Source organism: Mustela lutreola, chromosome 4 (genome assembly GCF_030435805.1).
Source record: "Mustela lutreola isolate mMusLut2 chromosome 4, mMusLut2.pri, whole genome shotgun sequence".
Taxonomy (NCBI): Eukaryota; Metazoa; Chordata; class Mammalia; order Carnivora; family Mustelidae; genus Mustela; species Mustela lutreola.
Window position 1 is genome coordinate 144,116,291 of NC_081293.1, and position 16,550 is coordinate 144,132,840.

At 37.7% G+C, this 16,550-nt stretch overlaps 1 protein-coding gene and 1 pseudogene across 1 annotated transcript in view; both read right to left on the reverse strand.

Moving 5' to 3' along the window:
• The window catches only part of CRPPA (CDP-L-ribitol pyrophosphorylase A), a 311,086-nt gene that overhangs the window by 227,216 nt on the left and 67,320 nt on the right, over positions 1 to 16,550 (reverse strand). The gene's annotated exons all lie outside the window — the stretch shown is intronic.
• LOC131829458 (heterogeneous nuclear ribonucleoprotein A1-like) lies at positions 5,335 to 6,492 on the reverse strand (annotated as a pseudogene).

A 16,550-nucleotide genomic window follows, 5' to 3' on the forward strand; every position in this document is an offset into this window, starting at 1 on the left:
AAAAAGAAAAAGAAAGAAAGAAACTCCAAGGGAGTAGTTGCTGGAGATAAATAAGCACGTGTTCTCTCCAGGTTCAAATGCTTTTTCTTTCATATATTCATTTCATTCAAAATGTTCCTTATGGTAAAAAGTGCTTTCCATCTTGAATTTTTTGTCACTATATTTGTATCATTATATATGTACCCTTATCCACATATAATTTATCAATATATGCACTAAAGAGGAGGGAGAAGTTCTTAAGCTCAGCAACAAAGGTGCCATGTGCAACATACACGAATTCGACCTTACTTTACACAGAAGTGGAAATTCAACATAAGCTGACAGGGTGTGTCCCATCACTAACTTGCTATAAACTGCCAGGCCATATTCCCCAACGTGCACTGCTTTCACCTCAGGCTAAGACACTCTGCATAATGTTAGTCTCTTCTCAGTTTTCCAGAAAGCTCAAAGAGGCTTCCTGTTCTAACTTCTCTCATCTATTTTTAAAAACCACGTATGTATTTCACATTAGACAGCAATTAACCACACTCGCTGTAGAACACTTAGAGGGAGAAAACATCTTCCAATTCAACCAGGATACTATGAGTGTTTTTTAATGAGTCCCCCCGCCCCTTGTTTAAACTTTATTCAGTCTCCTGAGAGGTTCTAGAACCCTGCCTTAACTTCTAACTAAAGGATTTCTCTATCCTGAATATTTCATTGTGCCAATTAAATGCAGAACAATCTGAACAGACTACACAATACCACCAGTCTTACTTCAAATTCTGGGAGAAGCACTTAAGTGCTACACCTAGATTAAGTCGTAATACTCTTGCACACAATTCGTAAGTTGCAGGTTTGTTTCTAACAATCATAAATATGTAACTCTTTACCTATGCTTTGTTGATGAACTCCTCCCTCCTGTCTTTTGAGGGAGAAAACAGTAATTTAATCGTTAGGGCTTTTCTTTTTTAATGATTTTTTTTTTTACCTTTTGACCCCCTTCACTCATTTCTCCTACCCAATCCTCACTCCTACCTCTGGCAACCAACCACTCATCTCTTCTCAGTAACCATGAACTTGAGTTTTGTTTTTAAGACTCCACGAAAGAGACTGTCTTTATTCACCATCTATAGGCATTTTGGTTGTTTCCATATATTGGCTATTGTAAATAATGCTGCAATGAATGTAGGAGTGCAGATAGCTTTTTGAAGGTTTTCCACTCCTTGTGATAAATATCCAGAAGCAGAAGTGCTGAATCGTGGTATTTCTTTAATTGAGCAACCTCCATACAGTTTTCCAGTGTGGCTGAACGAATTTACATTCCATCAACAGTAGAGGAGGAGAACATCTTCTCCACATCCTCACCAACATTTGTTATTTCTTGGCTCTTTGATACTAGTCATTCTGACTGGTGCGAGGTGATAGATAACTGATTGTGGTTCTGATTTTCATTTCCCTGATTAGTGATGTTGAGCATCTCTTCACATACCTATGGACCAGTTGCAGGTCTTCTTGAAAAATGTGTTCAGATTATCTGCCCATTTTTTAAGATATTTTTCTTTTGAATTGTAGGGATTCACCTTTATATATTTTTGACATAAACCCTTTATCAGACACATGATTTGTAAATACATTCTCCCATTCAGTAGGCAGTATTTTGGTTTGTCTTCTCCCCTTACAGAGTAGACGCTTTTCAGTTTGATGTAGTCTCACTTATTTCTGTGTCTGTTCTTATTTTGGGGGTCAGATCCAAGAAAATCATTGCCAGGATCAATGTCAAGGAGCCTACCACTGAGACTAGCTTGGAGTTTTATGGTTTCAGATCTTATGTTCAAGTGTTTAGCATATTTTTGAGTTACTTTTTGTGTTTGGTACAAGATAGTTTTAAATTATCTTAGTTCTATCTTAAATCTATCAACAGCCTTATACATATGGCTGCCTAGTGTCACCCATACCATTTATTGGAAAGACTGTCCTTTCCCCCTATGTTCCTGACTTGTCATAAAGTGACCATTTACATGTATCCATTTCTGGGCTCTGTTCCATTGATATTGATATTATGTGTTTATGCTAATAACACAGTGTTTCAGTTACTAAGCTTTGTAATGTAGTTTGCAGTCAAAAAGCATAATGTCTCCACATTTGTTCTTTCTCAAGACTGCTTTGATTATTCATCATCCTCTGTAGTTCTGTACAAATTTTAGGATAATTTGTTCTATTTCTATGAAAAATGCCACTGGAAGCTTGATGGGGATTGCACAGAATCTGTACTTTGCTTTTAGTATGGACATCCTCAATACTGATTCTTCTATTCCATCAGCATGAAAATCTTTCAATGGAAAGATTTAGGTCTTCAATCTCTTTTTTTATTAATTTATTTTTTTTATAAACATATGATGTATTTTTATCTCCAGGGGTAGAGGTCTGTGAATCGCCAATCTTTTGATACCAGTTGAGACCTGATTTGTGATCCAGGATGTGATCTATTCTGGAGAATGTTCCTTGTGCACTAGATAGAGAAGAATGTGTATTCTGTTGCTTTGGGATGGAATGTTCTGAATATATCTGTGATGTCCATCTGGTCCAGTGTGTCATTTAAGACCTTTATTTCCTTGTTGATCTTTTGCTTGGATGATCTGTCCATTTCAGTGACGGGAGTGTTAAAGTCCCCTACTATTATTGTATTATTGTCGATGTGTTTCTTTGATTTTGTTATTAATTGGTTTATATAGTTGGCTGCTCCCATGTTACGGGCATAGATATTTAAAATTGTTAGATCTTCTTGTTGGACAGACCATTTGAGTATGATATAGTGTCTTCCTCATCAAATATTATAGTCTTTAGCCTAAAATCTAATTGATCTGATATAAGGATTCTCACCAGCTTTCTTCTGGTGTCCATTAGCATGGTAAATTGTTTTCCACCCCCTCACTTTAAATCTGGAGGTGTCTTCAGATCTAAAATGAGTTTCTTGTAGGCAGCATATTGATGGGTTTTTTTTTTTTTTTTTTTTTTACCCATTCTGATACCCTGCGTCTTTTGATTGGGACATTTAGCCCATTTACATTCAGGGTAACTATTAAGAGATGAATTTAGTGCCATTGTATTGCCTGTAAGGTGACTGTTACTGTATATTGTCTCTGTTCCTTTCTGATCTACTACTTTGAGGGTCTCTCTTTGCTTGGAGGAACCCTTTCAATATTTCCTGTAGAGCTGGTTTGGTGTTTGCAAATTCTTTTAGTTTTTGTTTGTCCTGGAAGCTTTTTTTTTTTTTTTTTAAGATTTTATTTATTTATTTATTTGACAGACAGAGATCACAAGTAGGCAGAGAGTCAGGCAGAGAGAGAGGAGGAAGCAGGCTCCCTGCTGAGCTGAGAGCCCGATGTGGGGCTCGATCCCAGAACCCTGGGATCATGACCTAAGCCAAAGGCAGAGGCTTTAACCCACTGAGCCACCCAGGTGCCCCTGTCCTGGAAGCTTTTTATCTCTCCTTCTATTTTCAATGATAGCCTAGCTGAATATAGTATTATTGGCTGCATGTTTTTCTTGTTTAGTGCTCTAAATATATCATGCCAGTTCTTTCTGGCCTGCCAGGTCTCTGTGGATAAGTCTGCTGCCAATCTACTATTTCTACCATTGTATGTTACAGACTTCTTTTCCTGGGCTGCTTTCAGGATTTTCTCTTTGTTGCTAAGACTTGTAAATTTTACTATTAGGTGACAGGGTGTGGACCTATTCTTATTGTTTTTGAAGGGGGTGGTTCTCTGCACCTCCTGGATTTTGATGCTTGTTCCCTTCACCATATTAGGGAAATTCTCTACAATAATTCTCTCCAATGTACCTTCTGCTCCCCTCTCTCTTTCTTCTTCGTCTGGAATCCCAATTATTCTAATGTTGCTTTGTCTTATGATGTCACTTATCTCTCTAATTCTCCCCTCGTGGTCAGGTAGTTGTTTGTCTCTCTTTTGCTCAGCTTCTTTATTTTCTGTCATTTGTTCTTCTATATCACTAATTCTCTCTTCTGCCTCATTTAATCTAGCAGTAATAGCCTCCATTTTTGATTGAACATCATTAATAGCTTTTTTTATTTCAACTTGGTTAGATTTTAGTTTTTACTTCTCCAGAAAAAGCTTTTATCTCTCCAGAGAGGGTTTCTCTAATAACTTCCCTGCCTTTTTCGAGCCCAGCTAGAACCTTGAGAATCATCATTCTGAACTCTAGATCTGACATATTACCAATGTCCATATTAATTAGGTCCCTAGCCTTCAGTACTGCCTCTTGTTCTTTATTTCAGGGTGAGTTTTTCCGCCTTCTCATTTTGTCCAGATAAGAATATATGAAGGAGCAATTAAAATACTAAAAGGATGGCAAAGACCCCAGGAAAATGTGCTTTAACCAAATCAGAAGAGACCCCAAATGGCCAGGATGGGGGGGATAAAAAGAAGTTCAGAATAAAACAAATTAAAAGAAGAAAACAAAGAAAAAATATATTTAAAAAAAATATATATATACATATATTAGACTGGTGACTAGAACAGGGTCACCTGCTTAATTCTGGGAGTATTTTGGTCTCTTAGAAGAAACTACCTCCCAAAATTTTAAAGCATGAAAAACATATATAAGGGTAAACACAATGAAGGGATGGAATATGCCTATAAAGATGGAAAAAAGGGGCACCTGGGTGGCTTAGTGGGTTAAAGCCTCTGCCTTCGGCTCGGGTCATGATTCCAGGTCCTGGGATCAAGCCCCGCATCAGGCTCTCTGCTCAGCAGGGAGCCTGCTTCCTCCCCTCTCTCTCTGCCTGCTTCTCCACCTACTTGTGATCTCTGTCAAATAAATAAATAAAATCTTTAATAAAAAAAAAATATGAAATAAACTTTAATTTCTAAAAAAAGGAGTTGATAAGTAAGTTGGTTGGGAGAATAAAGAAAAAGAAAGTAGAGAGAATTTGCTCAGGCTGGAGACTAGAACAAGCCCAGAGCTAGATTTAGTGCATATTTTCATCTATTAGAAGAAGTTGTACCCCAAATTTTTTTAAAAGAAAAAACATTATGTGTATATAAAAAATAAAGTTAGATACATTGAAGTACAAAATATGACTATAATAATGAAGGTTCAAAAAAGTTTGTATTTTGTTTTTTTGTTTTTTTTTAAAAGACATTTATTCAGCGTCATGATCAGACTATTACATTTAGCAATCAACAGCATGGGTGCAAAAAAAAAAAATCTACATTAAAACCCTTTGTTGGAATGCTTTACACTTTCCACAGAACAGAAACTAAAATAACCTGTTATACAATTAATCACAAATATAGTCCTCGAGTTTTTTTGCCCATACACATGAGTATTGTCTAAAACATGTCTTCTTTGTAGCTAGGCCCTGCCACCACTGTGCTTGGCTGAGTTCACAAATCTGTTGTAACCTGTAGCTTCCCTGTCACTTCTCTGGCTCTCCTCTCCTGCTAAGCTTTGTTTCCTGGCAGTAATTAAAACCTTCTGCCACTGCCATAGCTGCTGCTGCTGCTGGAACCACCGTAGCCACCTTGGTTTCATGGTTTGGCGAAGTATTGGTCTCCACCACCATAAGGGCCAGAGCTTCTGCCTCCAAAATTACCTCCTTTCATGGGTCCAAAATTTGAGGATTGATTGTTGTAATTGCCAAAATCATTATAGCTTCCGCCACCTCCAAAGTTGCTTCCATCATTACCGAATCCATTATAGCCATCCCCACTGCCACCATATCCACCACCACCTCGACTGCCACCAAAGCCACCTCGACCACTGAAGTTTCCTCCGCAACCAAAGTTGTCATTCCCACCAAAACCACCTCCATGACCACCACCAAAGTTTCCAGAACCACTTCGACCTCTTTGGCTGGATGAAGCACTAGCCATCTCTTGCTTAGAGAGCGCTTTCCTTACTTTACAGTTGTGGCCATTCACAGTACGGTATTTTTGAATGACAATCTTGTCTACAGAATCATGGTCATCAAATGTTACAAAAGCAAAACCCCTCTTTTTGCCACTGCCTCGGTCAGTCATGATCTCAATCACTTCGATTTTACCATACTGTTCGAAATAATCTCTTAGATGATGTTCTTCAGTGTCTTCTTATTGCCACCAACAAAAATCTTTTTCACAGTTAAGTGGGCACCAGGTCTTTGAGAATCTTCTCTTGAGACAGCCCTCTTTGGTTCCACAACTCTTCCATCCACCTTGTGTGGCCTTGCATTCATGGCTGCATCCACCTCCTCCACAGTGGCATATGTGACAAACCCAAAGCCTCTGGAGTGCTTGGTGTTCGGATCTCTCATTACCACACAGTCCATAAGTGTTCCCCATTGCTCAAAATGGCTCCTCAGACTCTCATCGGTTGTTTCAAAGCTCAGACCTCCGATGAAGAGCTTCCGCAGCTGTTCAGGCTCTTTGGGAGACTCTGACTTAGACATGACGGCGGTGGGAGGGGAGACTTTAACGATGCTTACTCGGTGGCCTCCACTGGCAGAAAAAAGTTTTGTATTTTTTTTTTGTTTGTTTGTTTTTTAATGAAATGTATTGTTAAGATAAACTAGTTAAAAAACGTTAAAAGAGGAAAGGGTAAAAGTTAAAAAAAATTGAAGAAAAAAATAAAATTTAAAAAAAAATTAAATTAACTGCAAGACTAAAGAATCATGGGGAGAAAGCCAAGAATTTCATGCTTTACTTTCTCCTTCTCTGGAATTCTGCTGTTCTCATTGGTAGGTGAACTTGGTCGTGGCTGGATTTCTTGTTGATCTTCTGGGGGAGGGGCCTGTTGTAGTCATTCTCAAGTGTCTTTGCCCGAGTTTGAATTGCACCACCCTTACCAGGGGCAGGGCTAAGTAATCTTCTCGGGTTCGCTTTCAGGAGCTTTTGTTCCCTGAATGATTTCCGTTGAGTTCCCGAGGATGGGAATGAAAATGGCGGCCTCCCAACCTCTGGCCTGGAGGAGCCCAGAGCTCGGGGTCCCACTCCTCAGTGTGCCCTCAGAGAAAAGCTCTCAATCACTCCCATCTCCCTGGCCTCTGGCTGTGCTCTGAGCTCACCCAGACTGTGATCGGTTCAAAGTAACCCCGAGCTGAGAGCTCACTCCTTGGCTCTGTCTCTGTAGCCAGCTTCCCCGCTCTAATACCTGCGAGCTCTGCAACACTCAGATGCCCCCGATCCTTCTGTGACCCCAGGGACATGGGGCCATGCTGACCCCGCACGGGCTTCACCCCGGTTTAGCCTCTAGAGCAATGTCCCTCAGTGGAGCAGACTTTTAAAAGTCCTGATTTTGTGCTCCGTTGTTCTGCCACTTGCTGGGAGCCGGCCCCCGCACTCTGTCTTCCTGTCGCTTTGGATTCACTTCTCTGTCGGTCCTACCTTTCAGAAAGTGGTCAATTTTCTGTTTCTAGAATCGTTGCTCTTCTTCTTTTCGACTTCCTGTTGGATTTGTAGGTGTTCACAATGATTTGATAAGCTATCTAGCTGATCTACTACCTGATGTGGTCTCAGCCTTCTACTTCTCTTCTATCTTGACTCCTCCCCCCTCCTTCAATCTCTTTCTTTATCCTAGTTTTCAATACATAAGTCTTTCACTTCATTGGTTAAATTGTTCCTACATATTTTATTCCTTTTTATGCAATTGTACATGGAATTTTCCGTTATTAGTGTATAGAAACCAAGTCTATGTGTTTTGATTGTGAATTCTTTAACTATTGAATGTATGCATTCTGTTTCAGTAGACCCTTTAGGGTTTATTACATATACCATGTCATCTGCAAATAGTAAGTTATTTTCTTCCTTTACAATTGAATGCCCCCGCCCCTTTTTGCCTAATTGCTCTAGCTAGACCTTCCAAAATTAAGTTGCATGAAAGTGGGGATAGTGAGCATCCTTGTTTTTTTCCTGATCTTAAAGGAAAGCCTTTCAGCTTTTCATCACTGAGTATGATTTATCTGGGCTTGTCATCTATAGCCTTTATTATGTTGAAGTAGATCTCTATAAACCCTCTATTTTGTTGACTATTAAAAATGGAGGTTGATCAAGATTTTTATACTTCATTTTGTTAATGTGTTATATCACACGGACTCAAACATAGATGGTGATTGTTTCCTCCGTCATTGGAATAAACACTCCATGACTGTGGTGAAGAATCCTTTCAATATGTTTCTACACTGTTTGGTAATGTTTTGTTCAGAATTTTTGAGTTTATGTTTATTAGAGATAGTGGCCTACAATTTGATTTTCTTTTGGCATCTTTGGTTTCTGTATCAGGGTAATTCTAGTCTCATAAATATGTTTGGAATATTTCCTTTTTCCATTTTTTGGATGACCTTGAGAAGGGTTAATATTCCTTAAAAATTCATGCATTCTGCTTTCAGAATATTGTCAGGTCCTCAGATTGTATATACTTAATATTTGATTAAAAAAAAATACATTCACTTCAATTTGCAGGTATTACACTTGTCCATCACCAAGAATCAGGAGCTTAAAATTCTATTTCAGTTTCCTGTAGCTTTCTTTCTTCCAAGTGATAAAGTCTATGAAATCATATTACCTTAAAGATAATAAAATGCACTAAGCCATCACATATATACACACATTAAAAATTTCTATATGTTTAGAACTGTGTGAAGCAAGAAGAACCAATTTACTGCATTCTTAAAGTTCTATATAGCACAAATAAAAGTTTAGTTCTGTCAATTTGTTAACTCTTCATTACAGAAAAAGTATGGTTAATGAATAGCTTAGCCAAACTAAGTACATTTCTTTTCTCCAGCAAAGTAAAATTGCCTTTATCTCAACTTATCACCTCTATTCACCGATGCATATCTTCTCTGTAACTTCAGTTGAAATAGAATGTTAACATAAGTGAATATTATTGTTTAGAGGTGCACTGGTTTCTTGTGCAGAAATGTACTTGTTTCTCAGGGTATTACTCACAGAAAATGCTCCTTAGGCAAATAAGTTTGGGAAATGCTACCTTAAAATTCAGCAACTTCTTGACAGTCTTTGGTTACTAATACCCATTTTAAATATTCAGATAGGGGATATTGTGTCTATTATTTCCCAAATATATTTTACCATGAGGCTCTTTCCCAAAAACTTACTTACCTTAAAGAATATTCCATGGAATACAGGTTAGAAAATTATGATTTTACCTTTCCAAGTTCAGCATTTTCACTCAGTCTTTTTCTACAGAATACACTCAAAATCCCCAGCCCACTGAATCAGGCAAATCAGATCTCCTTAATGGTAATTAAAAGGCTCAGATCTCCTTAATGGTAATTAAAAGGCAAAACCAGCACAAAGGTAAATTTTAGAGAAATAGATTTCCAACTTAAAGGAAAAGACATTTAAAGGATGTGTATCAAAATATAGTTAATAAGGAACATGATGGATATGTCAAATAAAAAGTATATCGTCAAGAATCAACCATGGTATATTTGGCTCCATATTTGACTTGATACTCTTAAACTCAGACATCTGAAACAACAGTCAGGTAAAAAATCAAGTAATATTGTTATTTGTTAAGGGCACTAAATCAAATAAATACAGTTGTTGAGGACACCATAATTCTTTTCTCCATAAAAGCAACAAGAACATTGAAATATATTACAAAAATAAGCTTTCTCAGAACTCTGGAAATTAATCAAAGCCATGTGAAAGTCTATGGAATGTTTGTTCCTGTAGCTAACACTGAAGCTTGGTTAAAAAAAGAAAGAAAGAAAACAAACAAACGAACAGAAAGTGAATGGCATGCCATTTTTAACCTACCCTGTTCTCCCCAACCCCAACCTCACAGTTTACTCTGACTATCATGGTCATCTTAAAAACTAACAGCCTACGTCCACAGTGAAAAACAGAAGGCTAGCAGCCACTGGGTAACACAGAACAAAACTGGAGCTTCTCCAAATCCTAATCTCCAAGTAGCTGTCAGAGTTTCATCCCTTTGCCTGTCCACAAGTCCCACAAAAAAACCCAACTTTCAAGGTTTGTTTGTTTTGTTTTGTTTTTTGACTTAAGTCAGACTTCCAAATGAGTGTTCCCTGCAAGCATGTGCTAAAAAGTATCAACAGTAATTGTTTACAGCAGCAGCTGCCTAAATTGGTGGTAACAACTGAGGCAAACAAGAAGCTAACCTGAACCATTAAAAGGAAAAGCTAAAGAATGAGATACCCAGATAAGGCTTTGAAAAGCTCAAATGCTATTCCTAGGTATCTAGTAAAGACCATGAACATGCATAGGGCTGACCACAAGCCCACAAAAGACCTGAGAAGGTCCTGTGCTCTTAATTCAGACTCATCTTGTGCTTCACAAGCAGGAAGTGAGAATGAAGCCAGAATTGTGAACTATTTTCCTAAGCATAGCAAATGTGCCTCTACACACAAAGACACCAGGCAAAGCAGAGAACATGGTTTGTTCCAGGTACTTACAGAACTCTCTTCCCATTAACTGACCACTGAACTATCCAAGCAGAGACTTCACTGGCTACATATGACATAGTAGAGAAGAAAATATGTACTACAGAATTCAGGTAAGTCATTTAATAAATCCATGATAGAAACAAGCATTTTCAACAGCAAACTCTAGGGGGATGGGTCTGATTTCCAAAATTGCTGTACTACTAAAAATGGCCAGTTTTTAATAATAATTAGGAGACATGCCAAGAAACAAGAGCATATGTGAAGAAAAAAAACATACAACTGCCCTGAGACAGACAAGACTTCGGACTTACTATATAAAGATTCAAGTGATTTTAAACACGTTTAATGAGCCAAAGGAAGCATGTCTGATGAACTCCCTGAAAGCAGTGATCACAGAACATACTCTAAGCACTAAAAGGAAAAAGACTGTCAACCAAGAATTTTATATCCAACAAAATACTCCTTCAGAAATTGAAGCAAACAGTAATACAATGTTTTACTAGCCAGCATGATCTGGAAGAAATGTCAAAGAGAGTTTTTGAGGCTAACTTGAAAAAATAGACACTAACCAATAAAAGTAACTACATACAAAAATTAATAGAAAAGACAAGTATGGGCGCCTGGGTGGGCCTGAGTGGCGCCCAGTCAGTAATGCATTTGCCTTCAGCTTAGGTCAAAATCCAACGGTCCTGGGACTGAGTTCCACATCACACTCCCTCCTTAGCAGGGAATCTGCTTCTCCCTCTATCCTTCACCCTGCTCGTGTGCTCGCTCTCGCTCGCTCTCTCTCATAAATGAAGTCTTTACTAAAAAAAAAAAAAAAAAAAAAAAAAAAACAGGTATATTGTATCCTCTCATTTGATTTAAACAGAACAGTAATTATAAATGAGTATTGAAGGGCATACAGTGTATGAAGATGTCATCTCTATGACAATATAGCACAAAGGAATACGAAGAACCCAGTATTGCTGAATCTTTTGTTGTTAAAGAACATGTTTGTTTGTTTGTTTTTAATGCCAAAAAAATTTCCATTATAAGAAAATGTAGGAGACACCCACACATTTGCAGGCAGCACTCAACTCTCAAGTCTATAGTTTGGAAACTATGTCATTCGCAGGCCTGGAAGACTTATAAAGCATGTAGAATTAGTCCATTTTATATATCAGAAATCCACCTTCTAAAAGTATAAGCAACTGCTGCTAGAGACAGGTTATTTCTTTCCAGAATGCAATTTATTTCCTTGAATCCTTTGCATCAGGATATAAAGGTTTTGCTAAGGTGTTGCTAAATTCACTTCCCTATAGAAATGCTTCCTCAGAGCCCACTGTATATTTCAGTGTTCTAATGTGTTGTTTAATAAATGCTTGTAGTAAAATGCTATACCAACATGAGACAAGAGCAAAGATAATTCATTTCAACTAAAAATATAAACTTCTATTGTTTCTTTCAATTTTATTATTCTTTCTGTTTTGTGCCAGTCTCAGCCTACTGATAGTAATGCTATCAGCTACCAATATCCAGAGATGCTCACCTGGGCCCCAGGAAGCCTCCCACAGACATCTCCTGTCTCCAAAAGTGTTATGACTGGACCAACCCTGGCGGTTCTTACTATAATTCCAAGGTACCCTTCAGCAACAACCATCAGGACAGTTGGGGGGAAAATAAAGGTATATCACTTACAAGACTTAGAAATGATGCAGCACACTCAGGGCTTCACAGCATAGTCACAGGTAGAGAGTAGGAATGCACAGGGCAATGGTTCTGCTGTATTGGGGTCAAGCATGGGGGCCTAAGGTTCTAGAGGTTCATTCTTTATTAGTGAACTTAAAATATAAAAGGAATACTTTAAAGCACAGCAAGTGAAAATGGCCCTGGTCAAAACTGTCAGTTATCAAAACCAACCAAGATCTCTGAAGCAAACACAATGAACAAGACAAAGTCCCTGACTTCATGGACAATGTAATTTCAGGGAATAAAGGTAACAAACAAGTACACAAACCAAATTATTATAGATAAAAGTAAAGGAAGTTAAAAAGGGAATTAGAAAATAAGGAGAAAACAGACAGGAAGGCTTCATAAGGAGCTGATACTTAAGCTGTGATCTAAAGGATGAAATTAAGCCCCAGTATGAGAAAAAGCACTTGTGTCAGCAGCAAAAAAGATACATGACTAGCCAGACTTGTAAAGCTGCTAATACCACAGGAATGTTACGGGTTCAGCACCTATTTTGTTCAAGCAAAAAAGTTTATGGTAAGAAGAAAAATTAAAGAAGTTAAAAATAATTTTTAAAAGAAAGGCTGAAACAGCATCTAGTATTTGTTAACTACTGAAGACGTAAGTATTGGTCATAATTTTTTCTTGTCCCTGTAGTAGAATGATATACACATCCCTTTGCAACCATCTCAAGTGTGAAGTGCCCTGCTCACTGCACTGATTCAGTGATTGGTCATAAGGCTTCCTCTGTCCAAGGGAATAGGAGTGGAAATGTCATTGTGAGAGGTGCATGCCTACTGCTTATGAAGAATCACATCTTTCCACTTCTCATCTAATTTCTGCCAGTGCTATACAAAGTTCTCCAAGATAGCTGCTGCCCCTCGCCCCTAGCCTTGGCTCAAGAAACACGTGTAGAACAAACCTGATTATAGCCCTCAAGCAAGGAACCACAAGTAAAATACCAGACATGGCAACAACAATCCGGTCAAGCCCAGCCTAGATCAACCAACAGCCTGTCTGAAGACAGGCAAGCAAGAATAAATAATTGTTGTTTCAGGCTATGAGTTTCAGGAATCTCTACACCTAACAGTGGGCAATCACTTCTAACATGAAGCACTAGAAAATTTCACATGGGTTAGCTCATCCAAGGTTCCCTTTGAGATAGGGATTTAAGTACTATCTATTTAACCATGAAGAAAAAGAGGTAAGTACACAGATTGAGAGATTAAGAACCAATATTCAAACCCAACAGCATAATTTCAAAATCTGTGGATTTTTATTACTGTGATAGTCCCCATTTTCATGGTTGGCTTCAGTATATTAACAACAGCATTAACAAATATATCATCCTGTTTCTAGCCTAGCACTTATGATGGCAATTACAGAAGAGAAACCTGAGAACTCTAATTGGGATCTCCTAGCTTGTTTCTGTTCCTGCCTTCTCAGGCTTTACTTTACCTGGGTGCATACTAAACAGTACTACCAAACCTTAATACCACTTTAAATGCTATCACTGTTTTATCTTCCAGAAAATAGAATCAAGAAGCAAGCAGCTACCCTGGGAATAGGAGGGGTATATAATTATGCTGTTTATCATTTACATTGGATGAGAAAAAATTTTTTTTAGTAAATTAAGCTTCTACCATGTCTTACTGAAAATAAGAGGACATTTTAATTATACAAATTGATAGTTACAACTCCTCTTGAAAAATTATGTGAGAAAAGATGTTCCTTTTAGAAATAAAAGTTAATAAATCCCTTCACCTGAATAAATAAAGCCATGGTGAATATAAAAAGTAAAATTTAGGGCACCTGGGTGGCTCAGTGGGTTAAGCCTCTGCCTTCAGCTCAGGTCATGGTCTCGGGGCCCTGGGTTCAAAGCCCACATTGGGCTCTCTGCTCAGCCTGCTCCCCACCCCCACCGCCTGCCTCTCTGCCTACTTGTGATCTCTGTCAAATAAATAAATAAAATCTTAAAAAAAAAAAGTATGATTCCTATTCTGTTGATTTTAAAAGTTTTTTAAAAAAAGTAAAATTTACTGAACTGTATATTGAGTGCTACATTTTAAGATTTTTTTTTTCACATATTATTATATTGCTTTATAGACTACCAGGACATGATGTAACATGATTTAGAGGACGGTTGAAAACAAAGGGCATTTATGCATTCCCAAATACATCAAAATTGGGTAGGTAAGTAGACTAGCCTGCTTGTAATGAAAGGGAAAAAGTTTAACTTCCTTATACTCTTAATTCCATTTAATATTTTGTGGTAGGGAACACACAGACTGTACCAATGATATAGGCAGGCTTTGCACATTTTTTTTTAACATCTAAAGAAACTTCCAATTACCTTAAGGAAAAAGAAAAAACCCTGACCAAAGCATTTTAGAAGTTTTAGTTATTCTTAGAATTGGAGGATAAAACATTTATTCTTTGCAGTTTTCTCATTACTCTGGAGACCATTATGGTTAAGAAAAAGGTGTGTTCCCAAGAAAGGAATTTAGTATCATTAAACACAAATAGGCTGTTTCCTGAACCTCCTTCAATGAATTCTATCAGAAAATAATGGAGTTAGTCATCCAATTTTCTTCCATTTCAAATACACTTATTCCCCTAAGGCATGTATATCTAAAACATACTCAACATCAAGACTAACCCACAAAGTTAAACCAAAAAGATGAAAACCAGAGATAAAAAGACAGACAATATGCTAATAAAAACTGAACTGCTGAATATACTTCCAACTAACTAGCTAAGGAAATACTCCAGTCCTTACACTGTACTGCCAATCTTATTGAAAAGATATTTGTATAAGTAATTATACTTTTTTATAAGAAGGATGTAGTAGAATAAAGCATGACATTGTTTTAACTATCAATTTCAGGAAACCTAACAGGTTATTATAATGATGCTGCAATTTGGATCTTGTGTTTGCCATTTAACAGATTTCGACCCTGTGCAAGTACCTTTTTTTTATTTTTTAAGATTTTATTTATTTATTTGACAGACAGAGATCACAAGCAGGCAGAGAGAAGGGAGGAAGCAGGTTCCCTGCTGGGCAAAGAGCACAATTTGTGGGGCCTGATCCTAGGTCCCTGGGACCATGACCTGAGCCGAAGGCAGAGGCTTTAGCCTACTGAGCCACCCAGGCGCTCCATACCTTAACTTCTTAATTACAAAACAGGAATGTATCACATAATATTTATTCTGCATCCATAAAGTGTGTACTCTGTGAACTAGTAGTTTCCCTTTCCTTTTGTATGAATGGGTAATGGTGTGTTAATTTAAGTAGTTAAGTGTATTGTAGAGTGAGACAGATAAGGACACTTTCTATCTGTCTCCAATAATCTTAAAAACACAGGTACACTTCTCCCTGGTCAGTCTCCGCTCTATACAGACTCCCAGCTAACAGAGCAGTAGAGCACAGATGACAATACATGCTGCAGGAAAATAGGCTGACACACAACAGACACCCAAATGAGAACTGCAATCAAAGAAAAAGGCAAGCAACTCTAAATCAAGCAATAGGGATTTAATTTTTTTGTTCAATTAATAATACATTTTAATATTTAATTGCTATTTTAACAAATCTAACAATGAATAGAAATATGTGGCTAAATCTGTTTTAATTCTGTAAGCTAGAAGATCAGTTATTACTAGAGCTTTCTGAGACCAGTATTTCAGTCACTGAAATAAGTCTTTGAAATTAGTGGTCTGAAAAAAAGCGTGAAATCTAGTTCAAAGCAACTGTTTATTCTCTAACACAAACTGGAGCACCCTTGTCATGATTCACCTGACAAAGTCTTTATTACTACAACTTCTCATTTACCTTGACTGCATCATTCCGTCAGCTCAGTGTGTTTGGGCGGTGTTAATACTTCATACTAACTTGGGCTTCTGTCACCAACCAAATGAACACTGGGCATCTTTTCAACCTCTAGTCAGTTTTTCTTAATAGGTAATCACTGCCATGCCTAGCCCTTTACCGGTTTCTGAACCATAAAATCAGAGTCAAAAGAGATTTTAGACATTTAGTCCAAACCTTAATATTTATAGGTGTGAATATAGGCCCAGAAAAACTAAAAGCTATATGCATAGCTATTCAAGGACACAGAATTAGAAATAGAGGTAAGGCATTTTTCGACTCCCAATGTCACCGTTGTTTCTGATTCCTTCTGATACTGGCAAGCAGGCTTGAACAGGAAAGGTATGTTAGGATGCCAGAATGGCAAGGCAGGTGAGCCCAGCAAAGAGAATGAATATCCACAGGAAAAGTGGCCTGAGTGGGCACCTGCTTGAGGTCCAGATTGATTTAGTGTTACCGTACCAAGGTTTGTGTTCACTGTGATCATCTCAAGGCAGTACTACTGCCTCTATTATGTTTATATTCCTTAATACATCATCTCAGATAAAAATTTCAGAC